A 19,806-nucleotide genomic window follows, 5' to 3' on the forward strand; every position below is an offset into this window, starting at 1 on the left:
CTGATGTAAATAGAGGGGCCAGGATAGATGCTGCTAATTTAGGATTTACCTTGAACAATTCTGCATTTAAGTTACCCTTGCCAGGAGCTTTCCCATTTTTAAGGATTTGATGGCTTCAATGGTCTCTTCCTTAGTTGGGGTGTCTGTGTTGATATCAAGATCTTCTTCTGCCTCCTGGATGTTTGTTTCCTCTTTAGGTGGCTCCATGTTCAGCAATTCTTTGAAAAGCTCCGTCCAGCGCATTTCTTGTTCTTTTTTGGTTGTTAGTAGGTGGTCTTGTTTGTTCCTGATGAGAGTGTTCATCTGCTTGTGTTGCCAGATTATCAATATAATGTTGTTTGTCTGCTCTCACAAGGCGTTTGACCTCCCGGTGTGCCTTGCTATACTGCCCGTGGTATTTGTCCTTTAGCTTCTGGGATTTTGTGTCTAAAACTTTTTTCTTCAGGGCTCGTCTGGTTTCTATGGCGTTCCGTGTGCTGGGTGTAATCCACTCCTTCCTTCTCTTCTGCCTGTAGCCTAGACAGGCTTCACTGCTCTGTTTATAAATTGCTGTTACTTTGTCCCACTTCTTGTTGATCTCCTTATCCTCATTCCCCTTCCTCTTCATCAAGGTCTGCAAGTGCTTGAAACCTATTCTTTAACTGCAGAATGAAGGCTTTCTGTATTTCAAGGGACTTTAGCTTGTCAATATCATAATATCTATGTCCCTTGTTTGGTGGACCCACACTTCTCAGTTTTAGCTTGGGGAAGGCTGTCACAAGGTGGTGATTGCTGCCAACATCTGCATTCCTTCTCACTTTCACATCTGTCAGTGAGCGTCGCCATTTGCCATTGAGCATGATATGGTCAATCCGGTTCTTATCTTAAAGTATGGTAGTGGTCTGAAAAAGACCATCTGAAAATTGTACCTACTTACTGAACAGACCTGCTTCTTGTCATGGCTGAGTCAGACTGGCTTACTTTAGGCACAAAAGTAAATAATTATTGTTTGTATCGCAGAATCAATGCAGCCGTGGAAGAGAGCTGGATTCTCACCAGCATATGAGCAAAATTTCTGGCTATATTCTAATCGCAGAATCTTTATTATTGGTGATATATGAGACAAAGAACACAACTTGACTTTCAGATTCCAGAGTTTTCAGGGTTGGCAATTAGAAGCAGTATGGCAATGTACGGAGAGAGGTGGTCCCTCAAATAGAAACACTGACTTCAGGTTGTCTTTTTTTAAGAAGGTTCATGCAGGGATAACACATGATGTGGGGTCTGCTAGGCCCCAATTCAGCAAAGTTTTCAGGGTTGGCAATTAGAAACAGCATATTTTCACTTGCAAAGGAAGCAAATGCAATGTAGAAGTCTTTCAGAGAGCCAGTAGGAAACTGTGTGGTGTCACTTTTACAGTCCCTTTTCAAAACACAGTCACATTTAAAATCCCTACAAACAAATTTGCAGATAAAAATGTGAGACAGAAATTATATTTTTATTTACTGTATAAATGAAATCAGTATTATAAAAAAAGCTGTAATGTGTATTCCTGTAAATGCAGAAATATTCATTGATAGTAGGTACAATCTTCCCTGAGAGTATAGAACACTGCTGATGTATTTTGTACATAAATTCCTCGCACACATGAGCTCATAGCATTTTTTTTATTAATAAAGCCCTTTCTTACATGCTTTCATTAAATAACTCTGAAAGGAGGACAACATTATAACCACTGAACTAAAAAAAAAGGGGGAGTTCCTCTGATGCTTACTAGTTGACAAATACCTGGCACAGCTTGATTCCTTTAGAGTTGTGATAGGAGTGGTGATCAGTTTAGGCAACCAGCTCTCTCCCTAAAGCCTCTGAAATCCAATGCCAATTATAATATTGCAGATTAACGAAGGTATAATGATAAATTTTGATTTTTCTGGCAATAACTTTGAAAGACTGATAAGTTATTTGGCACTTTTCTGATATACTGGGCTGTCTATCATATCATGGTCAGTAGCTGACGAACGTGTGGAACTTTATAGAGATGCTTGGCAATTGCAAGCTGACAGAAAATGTATGAAAAAAAATCTTTGTGATGAAAACATTCTCAAAGGGCTTAAGAAATAAACCAGCTGATCAGGTATGACAGTGAGACCCTAAGCTATAGAAGGTACTGGTAATATGGAACAACAGCTTCATCACTAATAAGTAGGGCCCTACCAAATTCAAGGCCGTGAAAAACACGTCACGGACCGTGAAATCTGGTCTCCCCCCGTGAAATCTGATCTTTTGTGGGCTTTTACCCTATACTATACAGATTTCATGGGGGAAACCAGCATTTCTCAAATTGGGGGTTCTGACCCAAATAGGAGCTGCAGGGGGGTTGCAAGGTTGTTTTAAGGGGGGTTGCAGTATTGCCATCCTTACTTCTGTGCTGCCTTCAGAGCTGAATGGCTGGAGAGCGGCAGCTGCTGGCCAGATGCCCAGCTCTGAAGGTAGCACCCTGCCACCAGCAGCACAGAAGTAAGGGTGGCAATACCATACCATGCCACCCTTACTTCTGCGCTGCTACCTTCAGAGCTGGACTCCTGGCCAGCAGCTGTCGCTGTCCAGCTGCGTAGCTCTGAAGGCAGCACCTCCACCAGCAGCAGTGCAGAAGTAAGGGTAGCAGTACCAAGCCCTCCCTCCCTACAATAACCTTGGGACCCTCCACAACTCCTTTTTGGGTCAGGACCCCTACAATTACAACACCATGAAATTTCACATTTAAATAGCTGAAATCATGAAATTTACTATTTTTAAAATCCTATGACCATGAAATTGACCAAAGTGGACTGTTAATTTGGTAGGGTCCTACTAATAAGATACCCATTATTATCCCCCTCAGTTACCTATCTGTGGCCAGATACCATTGCTGAAAAAGAAACTGAGTAAGTGAGATTCAGGCCCCCTTCACCTTTGCCATTCATACACATGCAAAATAACATTGAAACAACGTTTAGTTCTTATTGCTGGAGTGCCTGGTGCTGTGCAGTGAGTGAAGAGAGACGCACAGTTAACAGGCCATTCCCCTGACAAGTTTACAGTTGAAAGACACAGCAGGTACAATGGATCATAATACAATACAAAACGAACACAGAATGATGTGGGAGCATTCTAGTCAGAATGTTTCACAGGCTGGGTAGGTCTTTAGATGTTTGTGAAGGAAGCAAGTATGGTGTACAAAAGCACTATTATTTTCCACCTGAGGACACAGCTCTATGTGGCCACTTGTGCAGGTTACTTGGGCCAGGAGCACATAACCACTGCTTGGAAAGATGCCTAAACGGGGATTAAAAGGGTATATGCCCCTAACTCAGAGGTAGGCAAACTATGGCCCGTGGGCCATATCCGGCCCGCGGGACCATCCTGTCCAGCCCCTGAGCTCTTGGCCCAGGAGGCTAGCCCCCGGCACCTCCCTTGCTGTTCCCCCTCCCCCACAGCCTCAGCTCACTCTGCCGCCGGCACAATGCTCTGGGCGGCGAGCTGTGAGCTCCTGGGGCAGTGCAGCTGCAGAGCCTGGCCTGACCCAGTCTCTGTGCTGTGTGGTGGCGACGGCGTGGCTGGCTCTAGCCAGGCAGCGCAGCTGTAACGCTGCCAGCCACCGGTGCTCCAGGCAGCGTGGTAAGGGGGTTGGAGAGAGGGCAGGGGAGTTCGGGGGTGGTGATCAGGGAGCGGGGCTGAGGATAGGGGTTGGGGCGGTCAGAAGGCGGGGAACAGGGGGGTTGAATGGGGGCAGAGGTCTTGGGGGGGCAGTCAGGGGACACGGAGAAGGGGTGGTTGGATGGAGCAGAGGTCCCGGGGGGGCAGTCAGGAATGAGGGGGGGGGTTGGATGGGCTGGTGGGGGTTAGTCAGGGATGGGGCTTCCCGGGGAAGTCAGGGGACACAGAGAAGGGGTGGTTGGATGGGGCAGGGGTCCCGGGGGGGGGGCATCAGGGAATAAGGGGGGTTGGATGGGGCAGGAGTCCCAGGGGGAGGTGGATAGGGGTGAGGGCCGGGCCATGACCCCCTCCCCTAATTGGCCCTCCATACAATTTCCGAAACCTGATGCGGCCCTCAGGTCAAAAAGTTTGCCCGCTCCTGCCCTAACTCTTTGCCCTGAAGCACCACCTATATGGCTTTAATTAACAGAGGAACTCCGCAAGTTTTGCCACAACAGTTCCACATCTGAGGCAGAATGTGACAGCACAACTACAATTATAACTTTTATTATGGCAGACAAGACTCCCACAAGAAAAGAATTATGCAGTGTTTCAAAAAAAATGGGGGGAGGGAGTTAACTCTTACAAAGTTCAGGTGACTTTTTAAATTGATTTAGCTTTATACAAAAGAGAAAAAATGTGCATATCGAAGGCTCTAGGCACATCTGCCATAGATTACAAAAACAGAACCAGCAGAACACAATACTCCCCCTCCTTCTACAAAATCGATTCCCGCCTAATGCCCACCTTTGCAGCAAGCTGTGCAAATAGATGCATCTTGCAGTGTTCCCTGAAGATCTGTTTCATACCGAAAGGGGAATCTTGTTCCCCAGCTGAAGAGCCTCTCAGGGAGAATGCTCTACTACCAGCCCCCATCTTTTACATCAAAGGGCATCAAGATTGAGCTCTTCTTCTGGCCATAGCTGCAGCAGTATGGCAATGTACGGAGAGAGGTGGTCCCTCAAATAGAAACACTGACTTCAGGTTGTCTTTTTTTAAGAAGGTTCATGCAGGGATAACACACGATGTGGGGTCTGCTAGGCCCCAATTCAGCAAAGTACTTAAGCACATGCTCAAGTCCCTCCCTATTCAGCAATGCAGTTAAGCACGAGCATTGCTGAATAAAGATGGACTCCTGAATCGAGGCACTAGAGAGGTAAAAATGCTCAGACGTGATCAAGCTTGGGGGAGCACCCTGTAGAATGGAACTGAGTGATGTAATTTAAAATGGGGGAGAAGTACAAACGGGCTCAGTTAATAAGCTTAATGGCTGGATATAAGGTGTAAGTCGAGTAACTCAGATGCTAGAAATAGCAGATAAGATTACTCATAGCACATTGGCCTTAGCTGCATTTTTTCACAGGCCTTACAGCTAAAACGTCATCACTAATCTCCGTTTCCATTTCTAGAGACTATTTTATAAATAACCATGTTGATTCTGCAGCCAACACAGTGACACAGCATCCAGCCATTATTTTTAGTTAACTACTGAACTGAATATTCCTTAAAAAACAAAACAAAATAACCCCCACAACAATCTGTTTAAGTGTCTGGTGACTATGCAGTTTAACTGATTTAGCAGCACTTTTATCGATGCCGAATTTTAATGGAGTGAAACATAAGTGAATCAGCTCTAAAATATTCCATTTAGGGAAACTGAAATATGTGACACGGGTGAGTGAGGGCTGAAATGGTGGATTTACTATGACTACTGTTGTGCATAGATTTTTGTGGAGAATCCACTGTATGCTGTAAAAACCCCACTAAGCAATGTGCACAATGTTTTGATGCAATTTATGCAGATTAAAATCTTGGATTTTCTAATGGACATGAACTGTAAATCCCATCTGCTTCTCTAGTTTGGCTCAGTCAAAAGTTTTATGTTGGGAAGGTTGATTATTTTCATTTAGTCAAATAATAATTTCCAAAGTCCAACCCTACATTAAAATAATGAAGACAGCCTGATTTAATTCCACTGAATCAAGGGGAGGGGAGGGGAGAAGAGGGCAGAAGAGTTAAAACTGTCACACTATCCTTTAATTCTCACTCTTGTGCTTTTGTAATGTTTCAATACAGAGTTTGATGTTGTGAATCTGTCTCTATAGATGTACCACCTAGCGGATAAGCACTATTGGTTATCTGTAGGTGTCCTCATTACATTAAGGGTTTATATATCATACATGTTACAATGTTGTAGGTGGACACAAACCTATGAGGAAAAGTAATTTTAATTTTGAATTTGCTTTGCGAAGTCCAGCTCCTAGAACATAAGCATCAGTATGACCAAAAATATTAGCATGGTTGTCACTAATTAGCTAATAGGCTCAGGTGAGGGGGAAAAAACTGAATGAACATGGAGACTGAAATATTATTTAAGGCCCCACTTACATTACAAGAATAACTATGTTTAAAGAGGGTTGTGTAACATGGTTGTGACTGAACTTTTTTTTTCTCTTTTCCATAGAGAGACAAAAAATAAAATGCCATAGCCATTTTAGAGAACCATTTATTTGCAGACACTGGCAGATAAAGCCTCATCTAAAACTTGGTTCTCTTGCATACGTATTATTTTTGCTGGTCATGCACATAAATCAACAATATTATACTCTGTTTATTAGAATCTGATTAATTAGATTCTTCTCTGGTTAGGCTACAGTTATGTTTCACAATCACGTTTAAACATGATTATTTTCTAGAGTAGATATGACCTTAGTGCTAGAAGTGGTTCCATCTGGTCAAGGCTGAGGTGCATTGACAGGGTAGACAGGGGAAGCTTGCATTCTTGCCTTTGCTATACTCCGTAATGTCACTTGATTTCTATGCCTTTTACAGAGAGAAGGTTTCTATTCTGTGCCCATCTGTTTTGGGCATACATCGAGGATTTCAGTCTCCAGGGATCTGTTTTCACTAATGTCCAGTGGTAATGATATCTGATAGCAGTGTTTCTCAATCAATGGGGCATTGAAAATGTTTTCCCAATCTAAAGCAAAGAAAATTTCGATCCCTTCTTCCCCGCATACACCCTTACTCTTCAAGAACAAGTATTCTCCATCAACTTCTCAAAACACATGTAGGTTCCATAGATTTATTGTTATCTTTGATACATTTTTTATTCTGACTTATATAGTAAACATAAGAAGGTCAAAAAAAAAAGTTGACCTTTAATAAGGGGTCACCAACCATAAAATGTTGCTGAAACACTGTCCTGTACAATATAAATTAATAATAGTAGAAGGACTTGGGTAATAAAAAAGACCTTCATAACTATATTATTTTCATAGGCAGACTCCATGGACAGGATCCTATAGTATTTAAAAGGTGTTATTACTCCCTCGAACACCACACTTGTTGCATTCAGAGGCCAAAAGTGGAAACTTAATTATAACATCTGGATGCTCAGCATCTTACCTCACAGGTATGTTTCTTCTGGACATGGGCACGGAGCACCCAAATAGCTAGCTTAGGGTCCAATCCTGTGAGAAGTTGAGTACCTTTAACTGCTTTCATTTCATGGGAGCTCAGTACCTCAAAAGATCAGGTCCTTCATAATCTATATGGCATTTCTATAGGTACATATTACTACATGTGTGCTGTGTATTGAATCCCCTGGGAAGAGAAATGAAATCACAAGAACAATGAAAGAAACATTTTGGGTTAAATTCAGCAGAACTGCCAGGGGGATGTGTAAATTACACCTCCTTGTGCCTGCCAAGCCCCATTTACCTCAAAGGTAGTTCACCTGTGACGGTGAGGATACCACTACTATGTTCCATTCACCAGGAGTAGAAGCAGCTTTAATTTGCGTCAGGGCTGCACAGGGGCTCTGCCAACAGGAGGAATTCCAAAAACGCACTTCTTAGTGCTCTGACCACTCCATCTGTCAAACCAGCACTGTCCTTTGTACAGAGAGCACTGATCCCTTATGCCCCTCCACCAGCATAAGCAAATCTGCTTTGCAGTGTCATCACTCAGTAGATTTTTGGCCACAAGGTACTTATGCAAAGGTTTATGCTGGCATAAACCCTAAATGAACGCAGCCCCCTCCCTCCTTGCACACAAGCACCTCTGACTTCTCTTTATTCTTTGAATAGATTTTCTAAACACAATTTATTTTGCAAAGCTAGAGATAGATAATGTTTATGATTGGGAGAGCATTGTTAGGCAGGAAAGAAGAGATTATCAAAACACATTAATACACTAAGTAGAAATGTTTGTCATAGCCCTGATGATATATTATACCAATAATGCACCAACCTTGAAGGATTAAAAAAGGCAACATATTATTTGGGAAAGAAACAAAATCCAAACAATTTATTTAGTGTGTTTACATTTCAAGGACTGCTTTTTAAAGCAGAAATGTAAAGGCTTTTCTCAATTGCCATAGGTATAAACACATGTAAGTCTACTTTTACTCTTAAAAAAAGGCACTTTATAAGAAACAAAGAGCAGCGGAAAGAATGACAGCATATTCACCAGTGCCAGGCTTCACTGATATGGAAAGTCTGGATAAACCTAAGCGTCCCTTTGCAAAGGGAAATTCCTCTGTACAGTTAAGTTCCACCCATCTTCTGCATTACAGTCCCTAGCAAGGAATGTACTCTCAGAATTTTAACAAGATGCTCGCTGAACAATTGCTGCCTTTCTCAATGATACCTGTGGCATTACCTAGGTGTCCCCCTCCACACACACATACATACCAAAAAACCCCATCTGTTTCTATGGCCTCTGCTTGCGGCCATGCTTCCCCTGCCTTCCTTTACCTTCTCTTTTAGCTAATCCCTTCATGCCTTCCTTCCTCACCTTTCCTGCCCTAAATACTAAATTCGTACAAATATAATCAAAATATCCAAACCTCTAAAATTCATCCCAAAATTATTTTAAAAATAATCATGAGATATACATGACACTTGTAAACAATCCCTCTGTTCACTCTGTTGATGTGTTATGTCCTTCTTCAACCCTTTGTTTTGAGTTTTTAACTCACGGGGGCAGGGACTGTCTCTTACTCTAGCTTTGTACAGTGCCAAGTGCTATCAAACTGCATCATCTCACAGACTCTGATGGGCGAGTGGTTGGTTGTACAGGAAGCATGATGACTTGTTGGTAGACTGGATAGTCAATTAGGGAATGGATCCCCTTTGAGTCATTCTGTGGTTAAATCTTCTTTGACTGCTGCTGGCATCCCCTAGCTGGAGTGGGACGGGTGATTCTCCTCAGCTGGTCAGGTGGGAAAACAAGACTAAGGCTGGAAATGGCCTGTGGCCCTTATAATGATTAAAAAGGCATTGAGTCATGGGTTTTATCAGTAAACAACCTCCTTCTGCATTTTCTGGTGTTGACCCTCTGTGAAATTGGAGCCATTCTGCCTTCACATAATCACCAGGAGTAATGCAAATGTCTGTAAGAAGCCATGATGAAGGAAGAAAAGTACCACTAATTCATTTTAATTAGAAGAGGGTCTGGGCTGAGGTTGATAACAAGAAAGAAGAGAAGAAGAATGGAAGATACATCCAGTTGGGGTGGGGGTGGAGAAGACTTCCTACTGCAATGCTAACCTTAGGTCCACAGACTAAGTCTGGCTAATCTGTCACCACAATTCGTACATCACTGCTAACCTCGGGCCCAGTCCTGCAAATTTCCATGATAATCCCACTGTCAAATGGTAGTAAGGATACATACAGGATTACCTCTTTGCAGGATCATGTCTCTTGTTTGACTACCCTTTATTGTGACTTCAATCTTGGCCACATACAGTAGCATAGTGACCTGAATTTCAAGAGGCAGCTGAAATATATTCATACTAATGTCATGCACAGTTTGAAAATAACATCTGTTGATTCATACTGGATACAGTCAACATATTTTTTTTAATCTTACAGCCAAGCATTGTGCAGATGGTTTACTGCATGTGCGCTTATTGGAGAAATAATCCAGGTCTGGTAATAGACTTGGTGGCTTTGCTGATTTTCAGAAAGCCTCTGGTTACAGTCACCCTGATTTTCTTCATAATAAATATATAGCAACAGGTTACATTTACCTAATGTCTTTCATCCCTAGTGTTCCCAAGAGTGCTTTACTAACTACTCAACCTGTCCAAAATGGAGCTACCTTTGGGGAGGAGAGAAACAACTACTCTATCCACAACACAAGAGTGAGAATATTAACCTAATTCTTTCCTATGCTTAACTATAAGAATCACTAATTTAACAAGCAACAGAGGGTCCTGTGGCACCTTTAAGACTAACAGAAGTATTGGGAGCATAAGCTTTCGTGGGTAAGAACCTCACTTCTTCAGATGTCTTGCATCTGAAGAAGTGAGGTTCTTACCCACGAAAGCTTATGCTCCCAATACTTCTGTTAGTCTTAAAGGTGCCACAGGACCCTCTGTTGCTTTTTACAGATTCAGACTAACACGGCTACCCCTCTGATACTAATTTAACAGAAAGATAACCTAATTTTTTTCCACTCTGTTCTATTTTCTGTCCTCCAATTTATAAATGCAGCTACTTTAAAAGTTACATCTTTCATAAGGGACATAAATAGTGAGCCTAATTCCAACTTTGTTATTATCTCTCTCCTCTCTGCATTGCCAAATTCTTAGTTTGTATTAGTTTTCTGACTTTGCAAATCAATGTACCATACATAAAGCTGGTTAAGAAATTATTTTCCCCCTTACAAAAATTTCAACTTTTGTTTCATTTTTGCTCAAATTTTTCTTCATGTTTATTTATTTATTTATTAGGTTTTTGGCAACTGAAAAGCAAACAAGAGCCAAATTGTTTTCAGCTTTTGGGTTTTCACTTTTTTTAAAACAAAAAACCTAGAAAATGCTGATGAAAACAGATTGTGTGTGTGTGTGAAAATCTCCATTAAGTCATTTTCCATTGACTTTTTTATGGAAGTATTGTGGCCAACTCTAACCATGTGATACTTATATTGAAATCCAAATACTGCTACAGTCTGTTCCCTAGTTCACTGCTGGTCTGTGCTTTTGGAAATACACAGTAGAAAACTCAAAGATTCTAGCAAATATGTACCAAAGTACATATTTTAATATGCTATAGGTTAGAAATATAGCCTTGTTAATGGCTTACTTTTCATTCATTTTTGTTTTTTTCCTCCTTTAGCATCCTTTTATGGGATGTTAGATGTTCAACTTGCTGCTCTATGTTTTAATCATACAGTGAACCCTTTCATTTTACCATATAGTTCTTCCCCCACCTTTAATTATTTTCACTAATAAATGGGAATCACATACTTTGCCTATAAAATAATTTTTCCATAGACACCCTCTCAATCTCTCTTCTTATATGGTTTTAGTCTGTGGTTATATTGCATGTCCTTCTATATAATGTCTACTTAATCATAAAGGGCTCATTGACGTACATGGAAGGACTCCCATTGACCTCAATGGATTTGGATCTTGTCCAAAGTGCTACAGAGCCGGGGACCTATTTTTAGGGTCCTATTTGTAAGACTGGACAACACTCATTTCATCTATCTCACAAGCATGAAGGTCTGAGAAAAACCCTTAGTAGGATTTTGGTAGGTTCCAAGGAGTGTAGATATTTAAAATTTGAGGCTGAGACAACAATGCTGGCTCTGTTGGAAAGCTCAGACAAGAAAAGTAATGGTTTGGAGGAAAGTGCATGGGGTACTTAACTTATTTTCACTCACCAAAGACAGAGATCTGTCTGGAGGTCCACATTTCACATAGGTGCTCAGTGGAGTGCTAGCTCTGCTGCTGATGCTAATGGTCTCGTTGGGGTCTTGGTGTTCTTGGACTGGCTCATACAAGCTGTCCATGGAGCCTTCCTGAAATACAGAGATGCACATATCATTAGCTGTGCATTTATACACATGCACTCAGAAAAAGAAAGCCAGAAGCTTTTATGATGGATAAAATACAATAAAGCACAGAGCTTCTCCAGGGTCTTTCAAAACTTCCATGACTTTTATTTATTTATTTATTTATTTATTGCATATATAAACAAATTTAAAATAAATGATGTCCGGACGCTGGAACTTGCTTCCTAGCTCATGACACTGAGGAAACTGAATACTAGGTTCCATAGATGGAAATGAAGCAAAGGGTTGAGCAGAAACTCCCATTTTAAAAGGATCAATAACCATTATACTACATTTTAAAAAAGCAAAGATTTCTCTTTCATTTGTCAGAAAAGAGCGATGAACAAAGACAGAGGGAAGGGGATTCTGATATAGGCCTTTACTGAAGAAGGCTAAGTGCTTTCCTTGAAGGGAAAAATAAAATGTATTGCCAAGCCCAAGCATTCAACATATGAACGGCCATACTGGGTCAGACCAAACCTTTATCTAGCCCGGTATCCTGTCTTCCGACAGTGGCCATGCCAGGTGCCCCAGAGGGAATGAACAGACCAGGTAATCACCAAGTGATCCACCCCCTTTCGCCATTCCCAATTTCTGGCAAACAGAGGGTAGGGACACCATCCCTGCCCATCCTGGCTAAGAGCCATTGATGGACCTATCCTCCATGAACTTATCTAGTTCTTTTTTGAACCCTGTTATAGTCTTGGCCTTCACAACATCCTCCAGCAAAGAGTCCCACAGGTTGACTGTGTGTTGTGTGAAGAAATACTTCCTTTTGTTTGTTTTAAACCTGCTGCCTATTAATTTCATTTGGTGACCCCTAGTTCTTGAGTTGTGAGTAGGAGTAAATACTACTTCTTTATTTACGTTCTCCACACAGTTATGATTGTATAGAGGTCTATCATATTCCCCTCCCCCCCATTAGTCGCCTCTTTTCCAAGCTGAAAAGTCCCAGTCTTTTTAATCTCGCCTCATATGGAAGCTGTTCCGTACCCCTAATCATTTTTGTTTCCCTTTTCTATACCTTGCATACCCCAAGCATTCAACAATCATGGGTCAGGCCCCCCAGAAAATCATGAGATTGGCTTAAAAACCATAAGATTTTTAAAAATAAATATATTTCATCCTGACTTTTGAGCCTTTAGATTTCACATTTTCAAGCTTATTTCTGAAACTATCAGGGCTAGACACATTTTGGGTTTTGAATATAAATTGAGATTGTCACAAAATCCCATGATACCAGGATGTAGAGATTTAAGATAAACATCCAATAGTATGAGAGTCAACAACAAAATTGTAAGAGTTGGCAAAACCAAATACTGCTCTTGCTATTAAGAATGTGAACTCTGTTCCTTTGAGTAAGTACTGCAAGGTTTCATATACACACAATGAAGATGAAAATTGCCAACAGATGTGTCTGTGATTATTCAGTCACAATCAAATTACCAAAAAATGAACTTTCAACAGTAAGCCAAACCTAACAAGATAAAAACAACAGTATGTAGCCATCCTCGCATGCCTTTACCCATATGAAGGTCTGAAACGTAAGTCTTCTGCTTCCACAGTCCAGTGGTCAGATTTCCCAGCGTACTCCAAAGCAAGGCAATTATCTATGTCTCAGTGGCATGTTATTGTTCTAAATATAACAAAATATTGTTACAAATGACTCTCCACTTCATTGAAAAGAAAATTAAAGCCTTCATATTTTCAACAATGGATATTTTTGTCTTAATAGAAGAATAGGCCTCCAGTTCGGAAATTACTCTTAACCTCCTTATGGACACCACTTCTTTTTAACTTCTTTCAGCAGTTAAAAATGACCTATGACTCTTGCAAGTTCAATGTTATGAAGATCATAGTATATTCATTGTTCTTGTTCACTAGCTTGTTCTTGCCAGGGATTCTTGCTAGGGATCTTCTCTCTATCAGAGAGGGCTAGCACTCTTTTTCATCAATCTCCAGTTTCTCTGATAGCAATTACTAACACACTTTTTTATAGTAGACCTGTTTTTACATCATTATGATTTTTGTTTCAGATAAGGTGTTGTGAAATTGCTGCCTTTAATGCAATAATTCCATCTGCTATCTCTCTGTGTTCTTGTTTCTTGGTTCCATAGACTTTTAGGCATCTAGACATTCTAACAATCAACCCTTCAATGCTTGTGATTCTAGTGATGGGCAATCTAGTCTTTCCCTGCTCAGAAGTTAAAGTGACCTGCACAGCAACTGCACTGCTGAAGTTCCATTCATTTATGGCTTCTAAACATTTTGAGCAAGTTGAGACATCCTTGGATCTCTAGTATTCAGTGTAGTTGTAGCTGTGTTGGTCCCAGGATATTTGAGAGACGAGGTGGGTGAGGTCATATCTTTTATTGGATCAACTTCTGTTGGTGAGAGAGAGTCAAGCTTTTGAGCCACTGAGGATATGTCTACACAGCAAAGAAAAACCCATGGCTGGCCTGTACCAGCCAACTCAGGCTTGCAGGGCTTGGGCTGTGGGGCTGTTTCATTGCTGTGAGACTTCCAAGCTCAGGCTGGGGCCCAGACTCCGGAACCCTGCTACCTTGCAGGTTCCGATAGCCTGAGCTCCAGCCCAAGCGTCTACACAGCAATGAAACAGCCCCGCAGCCCAAGCCCAATGACCCTGAGTCAGGGGTTCTCAAACTGGGGTTCGCGACCCTCACGGGGTTGCAAGGTTATTACGTGGGGGATCGTGAGCTGTCAGCCTCAACCCCTAAGCCCCACTTCGCCTCCAGTATTTATAATAGTGTTAAATATAAAAAAATGTATTTTTAATTTATGGGGGGGAGTAACACTCATAGGTTTGCTGTGTGAAGGGGGTCACCAATACAAACGTTTGAGAACCACTGCTGTATAGACATACCCACGGAGCTCTTCAGATCTGGGGAAAGTACTCCGATCATCACAGCAAAATGCAAGGCAGAAGAGATTGTTTAGTATAAGTAGTTAGCACATATTGCAAGGGACCATTCAAGGCAGAGTGGCCTGTTAACATTTCTGCAGTCATAAGACAAAAAAAGAAGGGGGTTAGTGGGTTACAGATTGTTGTAATTAAGCCATAAATCCAGCATCTCGGTTCAGACCATAATTTTTAGTGTCTAGCAGAGTAATGAATTTAAGGTTGCATTTTGCTGTGGCACTGGGAGTACCTTTCCCTGTGTAGTTTGAAAGCTCGTCTCTGTTACCAACAGAAGTTGGTCCAATAAGAGATATTACCTCACCCACCTTGGATCTCCGGGTCAGTTGTGGCCCGCTGTGGTCTACAGCAATTATTACAGAGAACTCTTTCAGGAAGGCAAGCAGGGAGTGGTGCATACACTGCAGGTGAGCTTTGGTTTTTCATAGGGCTGTATTCAATCCTCGTATCTCCTCTGCACTGCAGCCATAGTGACATGTTACATTTCACAGTCAAAACTATGTACAGTCATAACAGTAGTCAGACACAAGGTGCTTTCTGAAAACACATGTTGCCTCACAGTGGTTACATAGGATTATCCCTGTACAATTTTCCTAGGGCCTCGTTTCTGCCGTGCTTACTCATGTTGAGTAGAAATTGACTTCATGAATTGTCCCACTGATTTCAGTTAATCAAGGAAGAAATTCACTAAGGGTAGTAGAATTTGGCCCCTAATAACTAATTAATAGTTTTAACACCAATATTATGAAATAAACTTGGATATTACTACACCACAGCATTTATTCTTCTGGTACAAAAGGAAGGTTCAGGACCGGCCTTAGGGGTGGTCGATGTGAGCAACCACCCAGGGCGCCATGGTCAGGAGTGTGCGCCATCAAGAGAGTGTCACAATAACAGCCCCCTGCCCAGCTCCATCGCCAAATCCTGTTCACCTCACAGCCCCGGGCTGCCTCCACTCCCCGCTCTGCCTGCACCTCCGCTCCACCTTGTGGCCCGCTCTGCCCCCAGCTCTGTACCCAGACAAACTCCACCCCCAAACTCTGCTCCACCTCCAGCCTCACCCAGGGTGCCATTTGAGGTAAGACTGGCCCTGGGAAGGTTATTTGAAGCCATACTGCTAACGTTTAGAAGCTTTACAGATTGGAACTAGACAGCATGTTGAGCCTTAGGTAAAGTCTGCCTGGGATTAGAAGAACAATTTTATTGGCTGGTAATACAGTAGTTCAAAGCCATGTCAATTATTCTTTGCATCCACATAGGTCAGAAGTACTGTGCTTATCTACTGAACATTAATAGCCTCATGCCAATACATCCTTGAAAAGCAAAGCTAAAAGTTAAGGGAGCATCTTTTAAAGGTTTAAATACTTGGTTATCCTTATGTTTTACATAGTATTCTATTCCAGGAACTAATGAGTTAATAAATTCTGGAAATGTAGCACATGGCTTAAGTAGAACAACATGTGCTTGCTACCTTCCTAAAAGCTAGTAGTGGGCTTAAAGGGCACATGAGTTCATCTGAGCTTGTCCCTTGCTAGCATTAGAACTGCTTTGTCTGTATAACAGGGCTGGGTTTTCTAAGCAGGAGGACTGCTACAAAGAGCAGACTGCACACTGGATAGATTGCAGTATAGTTTTTTAAAACTCCACACTAAAAGGAAAATGAACTCTTTTGGGGTTAAGGAAATCTGATTCTGAAATACACAGAAATCATTCACACTCAGCTTGTACTACAATAAATTATTTTTAAAAGTGTCTATTTCTGAAAGAAACAGTTTTTCCTCTCTAAACCACAGTAATTCTAATACAGCCTGCAAATTTGAGGTTAGAACATCTGGCATGCTACAAACTGCCACTGGAATAAGAACCCTGCAAGGCGTACAACCAAGCTAGGACTAGGATGCGACAAGCCCTGTGAGAACACAAGGTGAGGAAAAGCATGCAAAGATTCTATCTGCCTGCACCCCCAACCCTATATGCAAACATTTAATGATGTGTGTATTATAAGGATATGTGTAATTTTTCTTTCAATAATCTGCAGCGGGAAGAGGAGAGGGGAAGATTCTAGACAGAAGCTCTGTAGTGATGCAGACAAAGGCTGAGTAGCTTTAGAGATAATACGGTTTTCCTTAGTCTAGGTGACCGTTCTGCCAGGTGTCATTAGCAGTACTAGGGGCCAGGTTCAATGCTGTATAAAATGCCTTCTAAAATAAAGTGATTGGCTCAAGCCCCCGCCTAAATCTTATCTGCTCCCAGGATAAATTTTAATCCCCTTGGTTACCTTTGGAAGTGTTTTTTCCCACTCACAAGCACCCGGGAAGCCTTGGGTACATGAAGCCACCAATTGTTTTTATTTAGGAAGACAAGATAAGCATCTATTTACACAGGAAAAAGAAATTACAAGGGGCATGGCCAACCCCATGACTTCCATTACATGGCTTTTTGGGAGTCCAGAGCTCTTATTCAGAACATATTCCTCACTAACACACAAATCTGTATTGACTCAGTCAGGGGTCAAGTGGGCACCAGGAGGTGGTTCTCCTCACTGTCTACTCCAGTCCAAGTCTACAGTACCGGGTCCCACTTTGATCTGGGGCTTCCAGGTCTGGTTCCAAAAAGTCATCTCCACCAGCTAAGTCCTTATGCTAAGTCCTTGCTCAGCAAAGTCAGCTCCAGCAGTTCTATGACAGACTTATCAGGAGCCACAACGTCAATTTCACCAGCTCAGCTGATAATAGGTCCAGTCCCACAAAATCAATTCCAAACAGGGTCTATAACGGTGGTGGGCAACCTGCGGCCCATCAGAGTAATCCACTGGTGGGCCGCCAGACAGTTTGTTTACATTTGCACGGCCGACTGCAGCTCCCAGTGGCCATGGTTCGCCATTCCCGGCCAATGCAGCTGCGGGAAGCGGCGCGGGCTGCAGGGACGTACTGGTTGCAGGTTGCCCACCACTGGTCTAGAATCTCTGGGCAGGTCAACCCAAGTAAGGCCCTTCTCCTTTTGCTGAATTTGAGCTCACAACCCAATTAGAGTCCATTACCGGTCAGTTCAGGGTGACCTACTTTCTCCAGGCCATAACCTGTCAAATTTCTCCCCTCTTTCATAAATATGTTCATGTGCATCATTTAATATCACTTCCAAAAAACAGAACACAAACAACTCCAGGTAACAAAACTCTCTGCAGAGTTGCACTGGGGAGACATTCTTATATGTCCATTAAACCTGCCATAGCCAGCATTTCTCCTTTCTCCTATGGGGGAGCAGAGAGATTTATTGAGACTTCTAGCTCTGGAGTTTACATCAAGAAAGATCCTTGTTCAGTATCAGAAGAGACATTTTCTGTGATTCTTTACTATTCCCATGACACCCATCACCACAGTATGGGCGGATTTGCGCACACACACACACACACACACACACACACACACAAGGGTCTAGCAGGGCTGTCCATTCACTGCCCAACTCTTGGTTTAATCCTGGACTCTTGTGCAGTGGCTGGCCGTAATTCAAATACTGAAAACAAGGAGTGAATGAGAAGGACAATGCACTGAAATACAACAAACTATTCCAGCTGACAGTCTGCTGGAGAAGTCCCTTTGACTCTTTCAAGGGGTTCTTCCATGCACAAAGAAGTGTTTTTAAATTGAACACATTTCTAAACACATCACAATATTAACATAGCCATTTACATGTTTAGGGCATTTCTGTTACCCATAAACTCTCTTACTTTACTGTACTGAAGCTTTACCTAATTTAATTAGCAGCGTATTAATCGCATCACTTTATAATGGTAATATTCATTTTCACTTTGTCTATCATATAGGAACCTTGGTCTGTTTGCAAAACATTTCAGGCTATAAAATGATGAACAAATGCAATAATTTGGATATGATGTTATCAGTCTTCCGCCTCTCTAAATCAAATTGTGATACAATATGCAAAACTAGTTCTATGTTTCCGAAAAATCACAGATGATTAAACTGCCCCACTGTATTTAACTTTAGGTTTAACCAGCAAAACTTACAGCTAACAGGCTATCATATGGAACAGAAAGACAGAAATGCAAGGGATCTTATTTGGCTTAGATTCTCAGTGCAGTGCCCAGCCTGAATAGCTGGTTTGGCCATGCCTGTGGATGGGAGGGCAGGCTGCAGAACTAGTCTGCAGCTGCCATGGCAGCCCTAATGTGTGCCCTCCACACCAGGGCTAGGGAGAGGAAGATCAGCTGATCCTCTTGACACTTCCCTGCACATTAACCCCTGCTGCTATCTGTGACATACAGGATGTATTCATCTTTGAAATGTCTGAAATTCTGCCCTGTTGTCTTACTGGGTGGTTCCACTGCTAGAAGTCACTCTGAAGAGACAGGAGGGGAAAGGAGATTGGGTTTATCCGTTTACTAGTAGTCTCTGTGGACATGATGGTTTTCTGCATTCTAACAAGCCAGTTTCCCATTGAGCTATACTATGGGAGATGTGCTCGACTCATTCTGCATCTTTTCTTTGGAACAGGAATACTTTAGGATCTTAAATGGAATCTCATGCACATCCATAAATGTAAAGACATTTTAGATGCATGGAATTTGGGCGGAGTCTAAAGGTTTGTTCAAAGATGCTTCCTTTGAAGTAAAGTCTTCTGCTTTGGAAGTCTGATAGGCTCTCCAGCTCCTGGGAGCAATGGTATAAAATTAAGAAAGATTAAATTTTTCCTAACAGTGGGATCTATTAGTAGCCTTGCACATGAATTAGTGCAAGCCCCATTGCGTCTGTCATTTAAAACTGGACTGTACAAATCTCCTGAGAATATATTGCAGGAAACAATTCCACCCTGACTAAAGGATGGACAAGACTACCCAACATCTAACTATTCCATCTCAACTTTGCAGGATTCTGTGATTAATTAGGTGAACTACCAAATTACTTTTTCTGACATCAGAGTTTTCTCCCATTGATATGGTAGTAGTACCTCCTGTTACTCACTAAAACTATGAGTTCATGGGGCGAGGGAAGGCAGCTATTGATTGGAATTTTTCCCACCCCTTCCACCAGTGCCCAGATTGCCAGAAGCTTTACCACTTAGATGAGTTTTGTTTTTTTAAACTACGATTTGGAAGTCACCAATCTGCACATCATCAGAATCCGTCAACCCTCTATTTTTTTTTAAAAAAAAGCATTTTTGCTATTCTAGCACCAAAAAACCCAACAAATCTGAAAAGAGGGAGCACCTTTGTGAAATGCTGTACAAATCCCACAGTGTGACACATGTCTAGTGGTGATGTAGCAAGATGCTTCTTCGGTTTTTAAAAG

The sequence above is a fragment of the Emys orbicularis genome, chromosome 1 (genome assembly GCF_028017835.1).
Source record: "Emys orbicularis isolate rEmyOrb1 chromosome 1, rEmyOrb1.hap1, whole genome shotgun sequence".
NCBI lineage: Eukaryota > Metazoa > Chordata > Testudines > Emydidae > Emys > Emys orbicularis.